This window comes from Lissotriton helveticus, chromosome 6 (genome assembly GCF_964261635.1).
Source record: "Lissotriton helveticus chromosome 6, aLisHel1.1, whole genome shotgun sequence".
NCBI lineage: Eukaryota > Metazoa > Chordata > Amphibia > Caudata > Salamandridae > Lissotriton > Lissotriton helveticus.
Window position 1 is genome coordinate 1,391,199,793 of NC_136067.1, and position 19,726 is coordinate 1,391,219,518.

The following is a 19,726-nucleotide window of genomic DNA, read 5'->3' on the forward strand; positions in this document are numbered from 1 at the left end:
TCCCCTGAAAACGTGCCTTCAAGCATGCAGTTCGAGAAAAGTTTAGGCTCCAGTTACATGGAGTTATCACTTCACTGCTGTGGCCCAGTTCAGCAGCCTGTATTCCCCAAACCTACCGTCTGCAGGAGAAGGTGTGCACGAAAGTTCCTGGAGTGGACGCGTTAACCTGTCGCTCCCAGGCTGTTTTATGGCACAAAAAGCTGTTTCATTTCCCTGCCTGAGTCAGTTTTGCCAGTCATTGTCTTTGTTAGAAGAGATTCATAATTGCTTTATTAACCTTCCTGCTTTCTCAAATTTGCTTGAAAAATCACAATTTGCCCAATCTTTTTTCAACATTTTCTCGGGGGCAGGACTCCCCGAACCACCTACGGTTGGTTCGGGCTCGGTCGCTACGCTTGCTCACGGCAGTGCACTACGACAATTGTTTTATGCCCCACACTTTCACATGTCACCAGCCGCCACTGCTACTGTGTCGTTCTCTTTTAATTTAACCAATACTATAAGATTGCATTCTGGTAAAACAAGCTGCTTAACATTCCTTCCAGACTAAGCCTGAGGGTTGCTCTCCAGAGCTACCACTTGGATAGCTTTCAAAGGTGATCTTTGACCTCTTAAATTAGCATAAGGGTTGTTTGAACTGGTGCAAGGTGCACACTTTAATTAGTAGACAGCATATACCAGGCCAACATCTCACAGTAACCATAAAAGCAGATCCTACTTTCCTACACACAGATAAACTTTCTTACCCACTACCATGTCCTCTGTCTTATCCCCATTAGGCATGAGGGAGTTTGTGTTGTTCCATGTCAAGATTTTGCTCAAGCCCGGGTTCAGGAACAAAGAGTCACGGTTCTGTGCCGATTATAAAAAGGAAATATTCTGAGTATCGTCGGTATATGAAAACAGGGGAAGTCCATAGCTCTCCACTAAGACTGCCAATGGCGGGCGTGGGCGTGCGTAGACAGACTTGCCAGCGGCGCATCAGCTGTGCGTCTGACCATCCAATTGTACCTTCTAGTCCCCCAGGTTTTTCCATCATCAAGAAGAACTGAGAGGACCAACACGGTGGTGGCATAGCTATCATTCACAAGAACATCACTGTGACAGAAACAGACTCCTTCTCCCTCCCACCATTTGAATATCTCAGCATTAGCATAACGCCTAAAGGCAATAAAGTAACAAAATGTCACCTACTCTACCACCCACCAGGAAACACACTCCCCCCTTCAGCGAACAACTGTCGTATCTGATAATACATTGCTCCCTCTCCAACGCCAACAACATTATACCAGGAGACCTCAATCTCCATTTGAATGAAGAGAAGGACATACGACTCAAATCTTTAAGCTAACTCTTACGCAAAAGAGATCTTACGATATATATTGCAAAGGCCAAACCCACAACAGAGGTTCAACCTTAGACGCCATCAGAACAATTCAATAAACATAGACAACATCCTGCCAGTCGACTGGTCAGATCAACACATCATCATGTTTCACCTGAACCAAATGGAAGTACCTCCAAATCGATCTCGGAACTCTCTCCAATGGTCAAGAAACATCAATCAGATGCCTCTTTCCGATCTGAAAGAAAGAACGATGTCCCCCCCCTTTACAGGCAACCTTGCCATTGACAAGCTTACAACCCACTACATTTTGACAATGAAAGCCATCCTAAACCAAGTAGGCCCATGAAACTAAAAAGGATCAGAGAGACACCACAAAGATCCTCGTTCAATCAAACACCTCAACTGGGAAAGAAGACAACTAAGAGCTGCAGAAAGACTCTGGAGAGCCAACCCTTTCCCAACCCACCTATATCACCTCAAAGGGGAATGCAGGAAATGCAAAAATGGATGTATGTCATTACAACGCTGTGTTTACACCGCTGTACCATTACAACGCAGTTATCACAACGCAAGTTGTTACAAGGACTTGCGCTAGTTGCGCTGGACTTAGGAATAGTATGATTTACTATTCCAACTCCAGCCCTCGTAACAGTAGGGAAGGTGTTGGAAAAGTAAATCATACTATTCCTTAGTAGAGAGCGCCATCCAGCGCAAGTCGTTGTAACGACTTGCGTTGTGATGACCGCGTCGTAAAGGTAGTGCGGTGTAAAGACCACGTTGTAATGGCCACCTTCTTTCACAGTCTGCTAGATAAAGCAAAAAACCTCCCCAAAGAGCTTTTCGACATCATCAAACGGCAAACCCCCAAAACTACTAAAGAAGCCCCTCTTGTCTCCAAAGTAAGATGCAACAACTTTGCTAAATTCTTCAATCATAAAGATTAAACTCTCCCTAGGCTGCCAAATGCAGATGTCCACTGATTCCCCCCCCCCACACATTACAGAGGTTAGCAACTATTCTACCTACCCACCGTTCTCACCAGCAGTGGCTTCTCTACCTTTGACCACCAGACTTTACCAACGCACAAGGCCCTACACAGCACCCAGGAGTTGGAAGACTTTCCACCCCCTCACAGAAGAAGACATCTACAAGGTGATTGCAAAATCCAAACCCACTCCATACTATGAAGATCCTCTTCCAGCCTCCCTGGTTAAAAGTCTCAACCACACCATTACCCCTCTCTGGACCAAGATAATACACAGGTCTCTCATTAACGGGACAATGCCTGACTGTGTCAAGAAGGGCCAAGTCACCCCCGCTAAAAAAAACATAGGTGCAGACCCGGATGACCTCAGAAATTTCAGGCCCGTTTCCAACCTCCCCTTCCTGGCAAAAACTTTAAAGAAGTGTGTTCGCTCCCAATCAATACAATGACAGCAACAACCTATTTGATTCCACCAATCCGATTTCAGGAAGGAATGCAGCATGGAAACAGCTATGATGAATATAGCAGATGATAAACATAATTCTCTGGATGCAGATACATTTTGCATGCTCATCCTCCTTGACTTATCAGTGGCCTTCGACACAGTCGACCACAAACCACTTTTGAACTGACTACAACAACGAATCAGAGAAGATGGCGCGATTCTGAAGAGGTTCTCGTCATTTCTACACAACCGATCTCTAATAAAAAAATTAAAGAACTCAACTTTTGCTGCTTATGCCATCACACAAGGCCCCCCACAAGGCTCAGAACTGTCACCTACACTCTTCAATATCTACATGGAACCCCTCACCGTAATACTTGAACAAGCAAACATTGCCTACCACCTATATTCAGCCGGCACCCAATTTTACCTGGAAATATCCTCTTTGGATGACATACGCCGGCTGAACACCACTCTCACACAAGTCCAAAACTGGCTGACACACAACCACCTTAAACGTAACCAAGAAACCATGGAAATCAATCCTCCTTTTGTCCAACAATAGCCAGCCCCCCAGACATAAGAATCGCTAAATAACCAAGATGCCCTGAAATGCAAACAGACTCTGGCGGACTCCACTAAATCTCTGGGGCTAACCCTCGACTCAAATCTGAACATGAGCACTCACATAAAGACCACAGCAAAGGGTGCCTTTTACAACCTAAAACTCCTTAACAAAATTAAGCCCTTCCTCCCACCAAATGACCTAAAAACTTCCACACAAGCTCTGGTACTATCCAGACTGGTTTACAGAAACTCCACCCTCACAGGCATCCCGAAATAAGCCCTTCTGAGAGCCACTCTTAATTCAGTGGCAAGGATGATCACATGACCACATCTCCCACGCAATCAGTAGGCTAAAGTGGCTACCTATCGAACCATGCTTTTGATTCAAGACTGCATGCCTCACCCACTGAGTTGTGCACATTGGTAAACCAGCATTCCTCGCATCCAAACTCACAAAGGCAGGCCAAACAAGAAACCTAGGAAGCTCCAATACACTTCTCATCACCCCCCTAAAAAACACAAACAAAAAGCCCTCTCTCGCTCCTTCTCAGAGAATGCCCCCAAAATCTAGAACTCTCTCCCAGTACATATCACAACTAACTCTTTCTTCATGAGTTTCAAAAGAAAACTGAAATAATTCTTGCTCATTCAACACCTCAACCATCCAGGATATAACATCTAACTCACTCTGGAACTACCATCTCCTTCTATCTTATTTTCACCCAAGGACTATACACTGACTTGAGACTCCTCACTCTATGTATATTGTATTGATACTGATTGATAATGCCTTGACAATGATGTAAAATGCTCTTATACCGTCAAGTCTAGCCAGCGCTATAGAAAACTCTTTAATAAATAAACAATTAGTATTTGACAATGCTATAAACACGACCTAGTTAAGTGGAATCCAGCCTGTTACAGGCTTTATGCTTTTCCGTCATACCAGTCCACACCTGTCACAACTTGCTTCAGGCAACATACCGGCTGCTGCAGGAACTTTAAGGAGGTTTGAGAGATGCCCACAATATTCCTGAAGTCAATTCTTTCGCGCTGGAGGATGATGAGTAGTATTTCCAGCACTGCCAGTTTTTGCTCCCATACGAGCTGAGATTAGAAAGAAATATGGTTTTAAACATGACTGCTCATACCAAGCGCAAGAAGCCTACTTCCTCAGTTCTTACCATTGCCTTCCCTCACCCTCTGCCAGTGGAGGTGGTGTCAGAGCTGTATTCGCATGAGCATACTTACTTTCCTAAAACACTCCAAATAGCGACAACAGGAGATGGCCGTTCTATCTGGGTAGCACGTAGCACAGAAATCCAGTCTTTGTAGGATTGTGGGTCTGTCCATCTCTTTCAGATGCTTCATCTTTGGAACTGTGGCAAAATACAGAAAAAATGAACATGCTGGATTCCCCAAATAAAAGAAAGATGTTACTATGCACCTGAATTTTTAGATCAATGTATCTCTCCAGAAAAGTATTTTACTTTAAGACTCTCTAGATTCTTAATTTAAAACCAGCACAACACAAAGACATACTCCATTTGCAATCTGTGAAACAGCAAGAGTATGGTTTTGTCAGGAAGCCTTTGCCTTGGACCATAATCTTGCATATTTAGAAAGCCCCATGTAGCTAGTAAGGATTTTTTTCTATAGTGAATCTGCCAGTGCTCTCATGCACTGTAGGATGAACTGAATGTTGAGCAAGCACCGTGTTCTTTTGTCCCACTGGGCATTCTTTGTTTTTCACAACCAAACTCCCAAATCATGACTTAATTAGAGGAAAACAAAAAGTACGTTGCTTTGATGTCCAACTATTTTTCTCTGTGCATCAGGCCATTGTTTGCATTTCATACCTGAGTAAACATGCCTTAAAGACTCTACATTAACTGCGTTGATGTTTACTAGATCATTACTGCGGCTTTAAGGGCTTCAAACTGCTAAGGGAAGGGCAGATAGGTGGAGTTAACAGCTTGAAGGATAAGAGATACATTGATCTGTAATGTACAAGACATTTCACTCAATAGTCCAATAACCTGGCAGAAAATGCCTACGGTAAAGAAATAATTTGCAATATCATAGAAGATTTGGACTTTAAACACCTCCAGCCATGTCGCCGGTAACTGAGTAGAACATATAGTACTGCTAAGTTCTGACATTTTGATACCTTAACTAAGACAGGTTGGACAAAAGGTACATCTTATACAAGGGATCATTTTGGAGGGGATGTGAGTCTCTGGTATCTTGATAAATATGTTCCCAGAATATTCCTTTTATCTTCCTTATTTGAAGACACTGTAGGCTTCGGGGTTTGAACAGACTGTAGAATGCTTATCTAAGGTTAGCCTCCATGTTGGTACAGATCTCTAGGGCCTGTGAAATCTTTTGACAGCTATTACTATTGTCTCTGGAGCCAGAGAACACATATTCTACTACAAGCTCACTGAATTGCTAGATCCCTCCTTTTGAGGATTCTACTTTTAAAGTCAAAGTTTATAAAGGCAGGGAAGGTACACAGATCAGGTTGCAGGTGGCAGACGAGGGTTATGCTGCTTCGGCACTGGAGGTGCCTTCTGAAGGTCTTAGGCTCCAAAAGACAGATAGGAAATTTCAGATGGATATTATGGCCCTTGAGACACAGGTTCCTGTACTTGTGATTTTAAATGAGTGATGGTGCCAGGCAGAGTCTTCAAACTCATAAGACTTGCAGATGGAGAAACCAGGCTTGGTGAAGCAGGCATAAGCTCAGGGTGGATGCTAATAGGCACTAATGCACAGCAGGGGCCATCAGCACCCCCATCAGAGCTTCACTGCCCTCATGGACAGAATTTGTGCCTTGAAGGGGTACACACAGACAATGGGAGTAATCGCCACACTGACAGCTAGTGGTTCACCCTAATGCACCTCCACTCTCTATCCGTTCCAATGTTTACTTGTCGAAATCTTTGTCAGGCTATGCAGTGGTTGGAGTCCTCCAGGCTCAGTAGTGTCTATTGAACAAGGATTCTTACTTCAGTGTACTGGGCAGCTGGATTTGAACTCTGGGCTGAAGCAAGTCATATTTTTTACATTCCAGGGAGTCATTCCCCTTCTCTTCTTCATGTTGCAGAAGAAACACAGTATTGACCTCAGCTCTAGAGTATGTTCCCTACTCCTTTAAGGGTTGCATTCAAGTTATCTTACTATGGTCTCAGTAAGTATGCAACTTTGGTGATGGACATATGCTAACACACTGGGCTACAGAAGGTAAACACAAAGGAACTTTAATGCTGTGTTAAAGTTTGTGATTTGAACTGAGGCACATACACCTGGCTCTGCAAGGGTTTCTCCTTCGAGAGTGGGTATCAATGAGAGAACAGTGCAGAGGGGAGAGATAGAAAAAAACAAACTGCAGCTCTACCTACCAGTAAACCTTGTTGATCATCCTGCAGCCTTAAGGGCTTTATATAGACCCACATTGAGAGGTTCGTCACCACGTACGTACCCAATGAGTAATCACACATACAATCAGAGGAATCTATGACATAATATCGACAGACTGAATATAGACATACAAAAATATCGAAGCAAAAATATCGACATCAAAATTATCGTAGTTCTATCTATATAAAGGTAATTACAAAAGTATTGAGAAAAAAATATCGTAGTACAAAAATATAGAAGTAAAAAATATCATTTTTTTAAATGTATTCATAATATTATAAAAATAATGTTAAAATACATATAATTTAATAAATTATAGATATAAACATTAAAACATATTTAAAAAATAATAACTAATACATATACATTTAAAATAAATTAAAAACTCTACATATAAATTAATATATATACTTACTCTACATATTGCAGCAGTAGTGAAAGCGTTGGATAGCGTAGGGGTAAAAATTACTATTCCCACTCCAGAGGGTGCAACAGTAGGGAAAGCGCTGGATAGCGTAGGGGTAAAAATTACTATTCCCACTCCAGGGGGTGCAACAGTAGGGAAAGCATTGGATAGCATAGAGGAAAAAATACTATTCCCACTCCAAAGGGTGCAACAGTAGGCAAAGCATTGGATAGCGTAGGGGTAAAAATTACTATTCCCACTCCAGAGGGTGCAACAGTAGGCAAAGCGCTGGATAGCATAGGGGTTACTATTCCCACTCCATAGGGAGAAACAGTAGGGAAAGCGTTGGATAGCGTAGGGGAAAAAAATACTATTCCCACTCCAAAGGGTGCAACAATAGGGAAAGCGTTGGATAGCGTAGGGGTAAAAATAACTATTCCCACTCCAGAGGGTGCAACAGTAGGGAAAGCATTGGATAGCATAGGGGAAAAAAATACTATTCCCCCTCCAAAGAGTGCAACAGTAGGGAAAGCGTTGGATAGCGTAGGGGTAAAAATTACTGTTCCCACTCCAGAGGGTGCAACAGTAGGGAAAGCATTGGATAGCGTAGGGGTAACAATTACTATTCCCACTCCAGAGGGTGCAACAGTAGGGAAAGCGTTGGATAGCGTAGGGGTAACAATTATTATTCTCACTCCAAAGGGTGCAACAGTAGAGAAAGTGTTGGATAGCGTAATGGTAAAAATTACTATTCCCACTCCAGAGGGTGCAACAGTAGGGAAAGCGTTGGATAGCGTAGGGGTAAAAATTACAATTCCCACTCCAAAGGGTGCACCTGTAGGGAAAGCGTTGGATAGCGTAGGGGTAGAAATTACTATTGCCACTCCAGCGGGTGCAATAGTTGCAAAAGCGCAGAATAGCGTAAGGGTTATATTAACATACTTATCAATTAGATATTTTTTTTAACAAAAAAGATATAATATTTTATTTACTAAAATATATTACTAAATACCAAATATTTATAATTAATATTTACTCAAATAACAATAAATTACTTCCCACGCTACTCCCCCTTTAACATACAACACACTACACATACAAAAAAACACAATTAATATAAATACCAATTAATCAATTAATAACAATTAATATTATTAAATTGATGTAATTATAAATTAACTAATTGACAAATATTAATTACCAATTAAAAATTAATTACCAATTCATAATTAATTAACACGATATTTACAAGAATAAACACAATTTATTATTAAATTATTTATAATTAATATTATCAAATAATTTAAAAAAACAAATTACCAATTAATTAATTAACAATTCATTAATAATAAATACCAATAAATAAATACAATCTATTTAATTAATTTAATTTAATTATTTTGCACCCTATTCCCCTATAAACACACAACCCACTACACATACATGAATCACATAAAAATGTAATTAACATTTAATCGCTTAATAATAATTAATTACCAATTAATTATTAATTAACAATAACAAAAAATAAAAAAATATTACTACATTAACTCTAATTAATTTAATTAACTAATTAATAATAATTAATTACCAATTAATTATCAATTAACAATTAATTATTAATAAAAAAAATTAAAAAACATAATAATGAATTAATTATAATTAAATTACTTCCCACCTTATTCCCCTATAAACCCACAACCCGCTCTGATGCTAAAACGCAAAATGTAAACAAAATTACTCATTTCTAAACATACATTAAAAACATGTTTAACAAACGTATAAAATACATAATAAAATACATAACACTAAACAAAATTTCGATATTAGTAACATACATACCTTGAAATCGATATTCTGTCCATCGATATTATTGCACATCGATATTCTATACCATCGAAATTAAAACATCGATATTATTGTAAATCAATATTTTAATTTCGATATTTTGTCTCCCTACCCAATCACAGTAATGAGAAGACCCAATCATGAAAGACTGCACAAATGTACCTAGGAAGAGCTTGTAGGTAATCCCTCCACTGGGGTGCACCCCTCGACTATTAATCAGCTATCACAAACCAGTGTAATGGCCGGGTCACAGAAACAGTCACAACCCCTGGGAAAATAAGTATTACTTTGGCTGTGTCACTGACACCCAACAGATTCTTGCACTGTTCTGGTGAGCAACATCCAAATCCCAAAACACCTCTCTGCAGACTTTTGTCACAAGTGTCCTGCGTAAGAAATCATACCGGGTCAGGGAGTTTCAAACCTACCCACATGGAACCCTAGGATAACCTCTCAAGTGAATGCCTTTGACTGTCACCTGACAGGGAAAATAATCCTTTTGGACAGGTGATGATTACAGGAGATTCCTTTTTAGAGTGGGTTGAATCACTTGACATAGGTTACCAGTTATGATATGTTTCCTATACCTCTGGCCAGAGAAAAAATGTTCCATAATGTTTGGTGCTAATTCATTTCCTTTTCTTCAAAGAGTGTGAAGAGGTTCCATGTTGAAACTGTAATTGTGTTTATTGATCTTCAGTTTCCTTTAACTAGATGCTTTATGTTGGATTTTCTACATCATATATTGAGGGAGAGGGGCTGGTTATCTACCTGAGCAGGTGTCTTAGTTAAGCTAACCACTGGCATTTAGTGCCTGTGAAAGTTTCTCCTGCACTAGGTACTGGAATTGTAATGTTTGATTAAACATTTAATCCCTAATCACATTATTTTTATTGATCATCACCAGTGGATTACAGCCTTGAATATCTATTCATAGCGTATCAAAATTCAATGAAGTTTAAATAAACACTAATTCCAAGGAAGAAAAAAAGATTGATCTTACTTCCATCCTCGATCATGTGGGAACCACATTGAGAAAAACAGCACCTTTTCTGAAACATTAGAGTGAAAAGTGGTTACCTTTTCATACATAGAATTAATGTTCATACATTGTTATTAATTACCACTTGTATATGTTAAAATGTGCCAATATTGTGACATTGCAGTATCTTCAATTGGACTAAACTACCAAAAGCTTACATTTCTGCACCTCATTGGCTGCTTTCAGAAGGAAGCATCTATTCTCTGCAACCAATACTTGCCCTCGGTTAGACTTCAGGTTAAACTCAAGGCTCTCATAAGAACTATACTGCGATACAAGCCTGGCCTTACCTAGCCTGCCCAACTCCAAACAGTGTGCCACGTAAAGAAGGCACAAGGGCCAAGTTAGACCCAAACATGTCCACTGCCATTAACAAGCAACAAGGCCAAGTAGAAAGCAAACCCTCAAATTTCAGAGAAGCAAAGGCCCTGCAAGACCCAAAACCATTAGTAACTGCACACAACCAACATGCAACCATCAACTAACAAATGCCATCAACCCTCCTCATGCAGACAAACTCTTCCCTGACATAGAAAAGCTACCAGATCCTGAGAGACATTCGTGGATGAGCCAAAAAGACATCAAGTGAAACAACATTTGTGCTGCACTGCCAGCAAGTTGTCTCTAACAACACACACAAGAAAGTCCTGAATTCAGTTGGTGTTTGTTTTATGGTACTAAGTATGTGTTTTGTGAGCTAAGACTAGTTTCTTGTCAGAGTGTTATTCATTTTTGTGTAAATGCCTCCAGTATCAAAACCAAAGTCATCTGCTTGGCTTATCCAGAAAACGCTTCTACCTCTGCCTCAATAGCGTGGCTATGAAATACCAAGGGATAAAGAGCTAGGCAGTGTCTCCATCACTGCCAATGAGAATGTGAGATAAATATACATCGTGCCATTGAGGAAGTGAAACACATTCTGCATCAAATATATAGCTTTTTTTTAAGGAACCACATAAATCCGGCAAATGCTAACAAATGCTAACCAGAAAAAGAGGCCATGTCAGCTTCAAACCTAACAAGAATAGACTAACAACCATGCCGCCATCAACCAAGTGCCAATTAGAAGGATTCCCACCAAACCAGGGCAAACATGCCCGTCATTTACCAGAGAACCAGAGGAAAACCCTGACCCTTCTCTTTCAAAACTAAAGCACCTTGTACTCTGAACAACAAATTGATACTCACCCTTAGCATTTTGAAATTAGCTTAAATAGATCAGTTCGTAGATTCCTGGAGATGGTATTCAGGAACAGAGAACTGAAAACAAAAAAATACAGTATGAAATAAATACAATCATTGACAAAACCTTTAGAAACACGTTTGTGGATTTTATACACTATGAGCAACTGTGTTCAGTTGGCACTGGCCTCTATGCCAGCAGACTGTAACAATAGAGTCTCCAGCCCTGCTCTGAGTGACTGAGAGTCTTTTCAAGGGCAGATCTATACACAACTGTATTATTCAAGGAGTATCTCCTTGTTTTGTTAAATCTACAGTTGGGATTGAGTCTGTATTATTAAAAGAGTTATGAGGGTTATGAAGAGCAGAGCTCTTGGTGTGTCTGAACTGAATTTTCAGGCCGGAGGTGATCTAGTGAATGTGGGCTCTGGGTGGCATATCACCTGAATGCCGCATTGTTCATGATTGTGACAGAAGGGGTGATAGATGTGGGTGGGTTAAAAGCAGGAGAAGAAGGAGACTGTCTTTAGGGGGGCATATGTTTGGATACTGTGGTATATTTTGCTACCTCATTGGATTAGACTTTGAACTTTTTAGTTGTTGACTTGAATAAGATGATTTTAGTTTGTGTGTAAGAATACATTGCCTATAAACCGATGTCGGGCATGCATACTAGGCACAAGAAATTACAGTTTATTATTTCATTATTGTGAATAAAGGAGCTCTGAATAACTTGGCTTTATAAAGATCAGAGCAAAGGGTGACGTAAGTATGAGTTCTGTAAACAACAAACCTCTGAGTGTTATCATTGGCAGAGCAGAATTAAGAGAAGCACTTTCAAAGGATCTCTGTATCTTACACAGCAGTATTACCAATAAGATAACTCTTAGTAGCCTATAATCATATCTAGAGCAGGATTTCTCACTGTACGACTCACAGGTCACCTGTGACCCTTGAAATCTATACATATAGCTGTTGCTGTTTTCTTGGCTGATTGCTGAAAATTTGGAGAATATCAGACAAGCTAAGACTAGCAATGAATCTCTATGCAGAGCCTTGTTCAAAGTAAACAACTGTGTAGAGCTGGGTTTAATAGGCATTAAGAAGATGCAGCACAGAAGGTCTTTACACAACAGCTTCAGGGACATGTTTACATTTAGAAAAGCAGTGAAATGTGAAAACTCAAAAGTGAAGCTGCCCTGAACCAGGAGAGGAGCAGACTAAAATCAACAGGAGACTCCCATAAAGCTTTTAAATTCGCCAAATTAGTTTAATTGCCAGGACTAGTGATAAAAAGAGCAGGTGAACCAGTGTTAAGTGCAGTATTACGTTTTTTACTATTTTTACTGTCCATGAAAAAAGAAAAATACAACTGATTCCTGAAATTCTTTTTCCAGCAGCAAGGGAAATGTTGGAAGTTTTGCATGTATATATATCTTCATTGTAGTATCAATGTAAGAGCATAGAGTACACTTTACTGGAACGAGGAGGTCCAGGATTTTCAGAGGCTAACTACTTGTCAAATATCCCTTATCTAACTACAAAGCCAGGATTAAATCACCATCCATGAAAAGTGCCCCTTGAGCCTGTCCAGGTCCCTAGTGGTTCTTGCTTGTATTAAGCCTGTTTTAAAGTTCTTATCTAATGACAGCTAAGGGGGCCGAGGTGTTGCAAATAAATTTGGTCAAGTAGCAGAACAAAGACTGTACTGCAGGACAGTATTAAGGTACATAACTTTCCCACTATAACACGTTGGTGGATTATTAGACTAGGGTCTGGAAGAAATCTCCTCCTGGGGTGGGTGAAGGGTAAACGCAATATATATACTGTGCTGGGTTCTAGTAGAAATTTCTTATCAAATACTTGCTCTCAGCATTGAACTTTATTTTAAGTAATTCTAATCTTTCCAAACAGGTGCAAAGGAATGATAAAAATATGATAGCTCAAGAGCACATAATTTGATCCTATTAGCAGGGCCGGACTGTGAACACAAGGCAGCCCTGGCAATTTTGATGGACCAGCCTCCCTGCTGCTTTTGTTACTGGGGCCAATATATCAGCACAGCTGCAAAACCGGCCCCAGTAACAAAAACAGCACAAACGGCTGCAAATTCGGCCACCACCCTTTAAGCTTGCCAGGAAAACGCCCGAAGCCTGCTACGGCCAGTCCGGCCCTGCCTAAGAGTAGCCTGTGAGCATACACTATGACTCTCATTACGATATCACTGAAATAGGGAGAGGTATTTCTCACAGTTGTATGTTGGGACAACGAGTTCCTCAACTACGATTGCCCTACCATGACTTCGTCTAAACCTCAATTTATTTTACCACGCATTCCTTTACCACGATTTTTCCTGGTAAAGAAATGCATACTGACAACTACCCTGATCCCCCAACCCCCACCCCCTAAAACTACCCACAACCCCCCCACCCTCTAAAAACAAATATGATCCCCCACACCCCTAAAAACTAACCCCAACCCCAACCCCCTGAAAACTAACCCCAATCCCAACCCCACCCCCTAAAAACTAACCCCAAGACGCACCCCCTAAAACCTAACCCCAAGCCCCCACCCCCTGAAAACTAACCCCAACCCCCTAAAAATGAACCCCAATGCCCCACTTCCTAAAAACTAGCCCCAACCCCCACCCCCTGAAAACTAACCCGAACCCCCCACCCCCATGAACCCTCCCACTCCCCATAAGCTAACAGGACCCCCCCACCCTCACGAACCCCTCCCACCCCCAAAAAACGTACACGACCCCCACCCCCACGAACCCCTCTTACCGGTTCTTGTGTGACACTCCTCTGAACTCCGCCCTTCCCAAACACTAGACCGAATCAGCCTTAACCACCACATGCATGGTTAAGGCTAAGTCGTTGTTCGGGCAAGTCGTTGTTCGGCTTGCGTGACTCCGGAACTCATCGTTCCGGAGTCGTGGCAAAGGTAGTTTCCCCAGGGGATACGTCAGTGCATGGAGAGGCCCAAAAGAATGTAATTGGGGAATCTGGGCAGGTCGGTCCCATACATCGCGTTAATGTCTGCCAGGGCACTTGGCTGCAGAATGAGCAGTAGATGGACAGGGGACACCAGTACCTTGACACTGGTTGTTCGTTGTTCCATGTTCCTGTCTCCCATCATATGTTATACTGCCCTTTGTGTGCCTCCCTTCCGTCTGGGATTTAGACGTTCTGTCTACTCATGTGGTCTCCTCCCCCGTGTCTTCATCAACGACATTCGTAAGTTATGGAAAAAACACACGGGAACCCTAGATGATTTTTTCCTACGTGCTGAATCACTTATAAGTCATGAGATAGCATTTCTGGAAAAAAGGTTGTCATTGGACTCTTCAACCTTACATTCATATAAAGCACTTAGCCCACTAGTTCGCTCAAATTCTCCGCAACTAATTTTAAGCGAAAATACTCCATCTCTTGCACACACACAAGAGAGTATAAAAGTAGATCTTCCCCTAGCTACTGATAGATTTCAGTTGGACTCAGAAGTATCTTTATCACCACCGATGGTGACTAGACAGAGGGGGTCACGGAAAGGGATTCAGGAAAAAAGCAAAGCAAAACCTATGCTGCAAAGGAAAAGTACATACAACAAAAAGGGAGGTGTGGGGGTGAAACAGAATCCAGTGAATAGGTAGAATGAACTAAGTGATAATAGTAGCCTCAAAAGTCGATCTTTTGGCACACAAACTGAGATGCCCTATTCTCCGCCGTCCATCGGTACCGATAGCATGGTGGAGTCATTGGAAACTCTTGTTGTTGATATCTTCAAATCCACACTGCAATCTGTACAGGTGCAAATAAACAACCTTATGGTCTCCAGGATGAAGGATTTAGTTGACAAAATCCAAGGTATAAATCAGGCATTAATGGAACTGGATGTTATGATTAAAAAGGGGAAAGATATTTTCGAGGAAGGTGCTAAAGCACTTGTGGAAAAAACACTAAGCGAAGTCAGAGTTAAAGAAGGGTTCCCAAGTACGAATACCATGGCTCAGACAGTGTTAGCTCCCTTGGTTGAATCAGTCATCACTAGTGAGAGCATTCGATTATCAAATGTGACTGAACCTCGAATTAATATCTCCAGTTCAGGGGGTAGAAGGCTTGATCAAGTATTAGGGAATTTGGGTATTGTAGGAAAAGTAAATTGCCCCTACCCATATCCAAGCCTAATGATCCCGATGTAACCCCTAATAGTGACAATTTAAGATTACCTCCAGCAGCATGCCCATATGTTTTAGTTATAACTGGAGTACCTGCACTGAGGAGAGATCAAACAGAAACCTGGCTCACTCTTAGGAATAAGGTTGTGGATTGGCTACAAAAGTATAAAGGACTTAGCCCACAAAAAATGAATGAGATTATCATGGTTCGAAGGGTAGGTTGGGTGGGAGAGCAAAAGAAAGACATAGATGGGGACTGTATAGTCACAAATTTTAATTGCCTTAACACAGTACGTCACCTACTGAGAGTATGTGATGAGTCCCAGAAGACTCGCACCAATATTCATGCTCTCCCACTAGGGTACTTTTATAGATCATCGATTGAGGGAGCAGGCAGGAAGCCGGTTACTCCGTTTCCTCTTCACATCTCCATTAGATTCTGGGATCTACCAACTTTGGAGATGGTTGATTGACTAATTCCAACAACGATTGCAAGTCTTGAACTAGAGGTAGGCAGGGATTTATGTGGGGGAATAGAGCCTAATGTTTCCCCACAAGAAACCGCTGTTCAAGCGTTGAATAAGGAGGCAATAGGAATTGACGTTCAGGTGAGACAGGATCCGCCTTTATCAACGGGTGTTGCAGGAGTTATAAATAGGGCTAATACTGGCACCAACGTACGTATCCATGATGTAATTTTAGATGATCAAAGGATAGATAGGATGGGTTGTACACCACCAAACCAAAAATTAATATCATGGAATATAGCGGGCTTTATGAAAAACTTATGTGATCCTAAATGGAGCAATTACATAGATTCTAGCGATATCTGCTTCCTACAGGAAACATGGGCCCTGGAAACACCGCATAGAGTCAGATATAGGACCTACAATATCGAGGCAGTACCCTCAGTTAGAGGTAGGCCATCTGGGGGACTCACTATATGGGTGAAGGTATCCCTGGAGAGCCGCATAACTTTATTAGTTATCGATTCAGTGGACATACTTGGCCTGAACAATAATACTAAAGAAGGCAGGATTCTCTTCCTATTTAATGTTTACAATCGACCATACAGCCTATCTAGGGAGTCTCCGACATTGGAAAAATTAGATAGCTTTATAAATGGCTTGGAAGAGATACCGAGTATGATACTAGGTGGAGACTTGAACTGTACCTATGAGCCAATTGTGGGTCTCTGTGACGTTTTTGATGAAGAGGACAGGGCTAATAACATTCCACCTTTATCTAACATTGAGGCGGTGCGTTGTACTTCCCTAGCAGTCCAAATAATGAAGTTGGCAACTGTATATGGGCTGAGGGCCTGCAACGGCCGTCTTCCCTTTGACTCCCATAAGGCTGCGACCTTTGTAAAGAATAACTCCCAAAGCAAAATTGACTACATCCTTGCAACCTTTGATATCTGGCCATATTTGATTGATCTAGAGATTATGCCCAGGTTTGAAAGTGATCATCGTCCATTTCAATTGATAATCGGCCCATGCTTATTTCCCAGTGATAGTGAAGTGATTGGAAGCCCCGCTCTGATTAACCCCAACAATGATGCTCCATTAGTAAGCAATAACAGACGATTGCTCCAATGGGCTCAAATATTGGATCATGGAGAAGTGTTAGCGTGTATTTACTCTCTTTTAGCAGACACGTTCTCCAGTTATACAATTCTATCAGCAGGGGACAATAATTTTATCGATCTACATAACGGGTTTTTCAAAGCATTAGTACCATATATTACAAAAATGCCTAAAAAACACTGTCAAAAGAAAAATAGATTAGTTGGCAGACAATCATGGTATGATAAGGACTGCCGTATTGGCAAGGCTACTCTTCTAGAGGCGATAAAAAGTAAAGCACCTGAAGTGATTAAGGTGGCAAGAAAAGAATATAAAATGACCCAGGCAAAAGCTAGATCAAACTGGGATGAGGAATGTTGGGCGAATATGTTATTGGCAGCAAATAATAAGGACAATGTGGGGTTCTGGAGATTGGTGGCAAATGGTAACCATGTAGGAAGAGTGGCTCAGGATGTGTTCCTGGACGAACAGACCTGGGTTGACCACTTTTCCCATTTGTATAAAGCCCCAGAACATACGGGGTCAAGGGAAAATAATCAGCCCTGGCTTTCTTCATGCACCTGCACTTTAGAGTTTGTTATAGGAGAAACTGAGCTAGCTAAAACATGGTTAAAATGGTACGGCACCAGGCCCAGACAAATTCCCAGTCGACTTATATAAACACGAGATAAACGTCTGGGCACCCTATATTAACCATCTTTTTAATATCCTAGTAGCGGGTGCAGATTATCCTGACAGTTGGAGGGATGCGGAAATTGTTTTGATTTTTAAAAAGGGCGATAGGAATGATCCGTCCAACTATCGCCCGATTAGTTTAATGGATATTTTACACAAAATATTTGCTAGGCATATTTTAATATGTATGAACTCTTGGATGGGCGAGAATGCCATACTTACTAAGTTCCAATCAGGCTTTAGGAGTAGTATAAGTACTATTGATCAAGTTTTTAGATTTTGTTGCCTTTGTTGGAAGTATGTTTACTTAAGGAAAGGGTACATATATGTTGCATTTGTTGACCTTAGGGCTGCATTTAATTTAGTTTCGCGAGATCTTTTATAGGATTGCCTGTATTCGCAGGGGTTACCGGTCTGCTTACTCCAACAGATTATAAGGCTACACGAAAATAATTACGCAAGAGTGCACTGGGGACCAAACGGAGAATTGACAAAAGCTATCCCGATAATGCGTGGTGTCCGCCAAGGGTGTGTGTTGGCTCCTACGCTTTTCTCCTTGTTTGTTAATGATATTCCAGCACACTTGGAGGACTGTAACAATGATTCCCCCAAGCTGAATGGAGAAAGGGTCAAAGTCCTCTTATTCGCAGACGACACAATTTTAATTTTGCAATCACCAAAAGGTCTGCAATCCCTTTTAAACTCATTCCAACTTTATTGTAATAAAAAAGGCTTGGAGATCAATACGAAAAAAACAAAATGTATGGCCATAAACCCTCACAAAACCTTTAAGGGGAATTTATTTTTAAATGATCAAAAATTTGAATTAGTGTCGAATTTGACCTACTTGGGTGTTTCTTTAGATTCAAAGCATTCATGGAAAACCCAAGTAGAGAAGAGTAAAATGATTTTATCTCAGAACACTTTTCCTATTTTAAAGAAACATGGGGCGAGTCAGAGTAAGGCAGTATCCCCAGCATTAGAAGTGTTTAAGTTCAAGGCCCAGTCCGCAGCGCTATACGGCGCAGAAATATGGGGGCCAACAGCTGGGAATCTTTTTATGAGAAGTGAAAATAACTTTTATAGAAGCCTTCTAAGATTACGTAAACGAACCCCACTTTTACCCTTAATGCTAGAACTAAACATGAAGCGCACAGACCATTATGCAATCCTACGGCCATTATCCTTTTGGGTGAGACTCTAGAGTACTCCAGAACTCGAAGATTATAGAGATGGTCTTCTTGAAATAATGAGATTGGATTTGCATAATTCTAATGCATGGTTGAAACATGTGCGAACATGGTTGTCTAGAATTGGGCTGTCCCATTTTTGGGAAGAGCCCTCAAGCCTGACGCAAAGCTCCAAGAAATTGGTGAAAACGAATTACTGGGCTTCTATAATATCCAATCTTCCAAACTGCCATGCTGGTGGATCAATGACAAGCAGTTTTTTGGCTTATAAGGATACTCCATACTTTGAGGACTTCTTAGACGAGGTCCGTCCACCTTTGGCCAAAAGCCTATATTTAAAATTCAGGTATGGAATGCTGAAAACTAATGTAACTCTAGCAAGGTGGTCTAAGTCCATGGGACCGACAACAAGTGACATATGCATGTGGAGTCAGAACTGTACTAAAGAAGATGGCAACCATATCCTCTTTTTCTGTGCAGCATACGTGACGGCCAGGAAAAGATGGATTAAGCCACTGTGCAACGCTATAGGCGCCCGCTCATATAATGAACCATATAGGATTATGAAAACGGACACCAGACAAGTGATTGTCTTTGGTGTCAGTAGATTCCTTTTGGCAGTAAGCTTTGAACGTAAAAAAACAGGTCTGGATTTATAAGCGACCAGGAATGTGTTTGAGTACTCTGTATCCGATGTGGTGTTCGGATTTATGAAATGGCTGTACAATTATGAGTTCACTAGATGAAATTAATATTGGAACTGTTAAAATTGATTTTATAATGTACACGTTTTCATAATATTGCCTTTTTTAAATAAATTATGGATTTTATTGTATTTATTTC

The 19,726-nt window shown here is 41.0% G+C and overlaps 1 long non-coding RNA gene across 1 annotated transcript in view; it reads right to left on the reverse strand.

Annotated features, from left to right (window-relative positions):
• Window positions 1-4,596: 4,596 nt before the first annotated feature.
• Window positions 4,597-19,726, reverse strand: part of LOC144761758 (uncharacterized) — an 82,084-nt gene continuing 66,954 nt past the window's right edge. Inside the window, exons 2-4 of the long non-coding RNA XR_013595883.1 lie at window positions 11,256-11,327; window positions 10,029-10,077; window positions 4,597-4,724 (exon numbers count right to left, since the gene is read on the reverse strand). This is a non-coding gene — a long non-coding RNA (uncharacterized LOC144761758). The remainder of the gene's footprint in view (window positions 4,725-10,028; window positions 10,078-11,255; window positions 11,328-19,726) is intronic.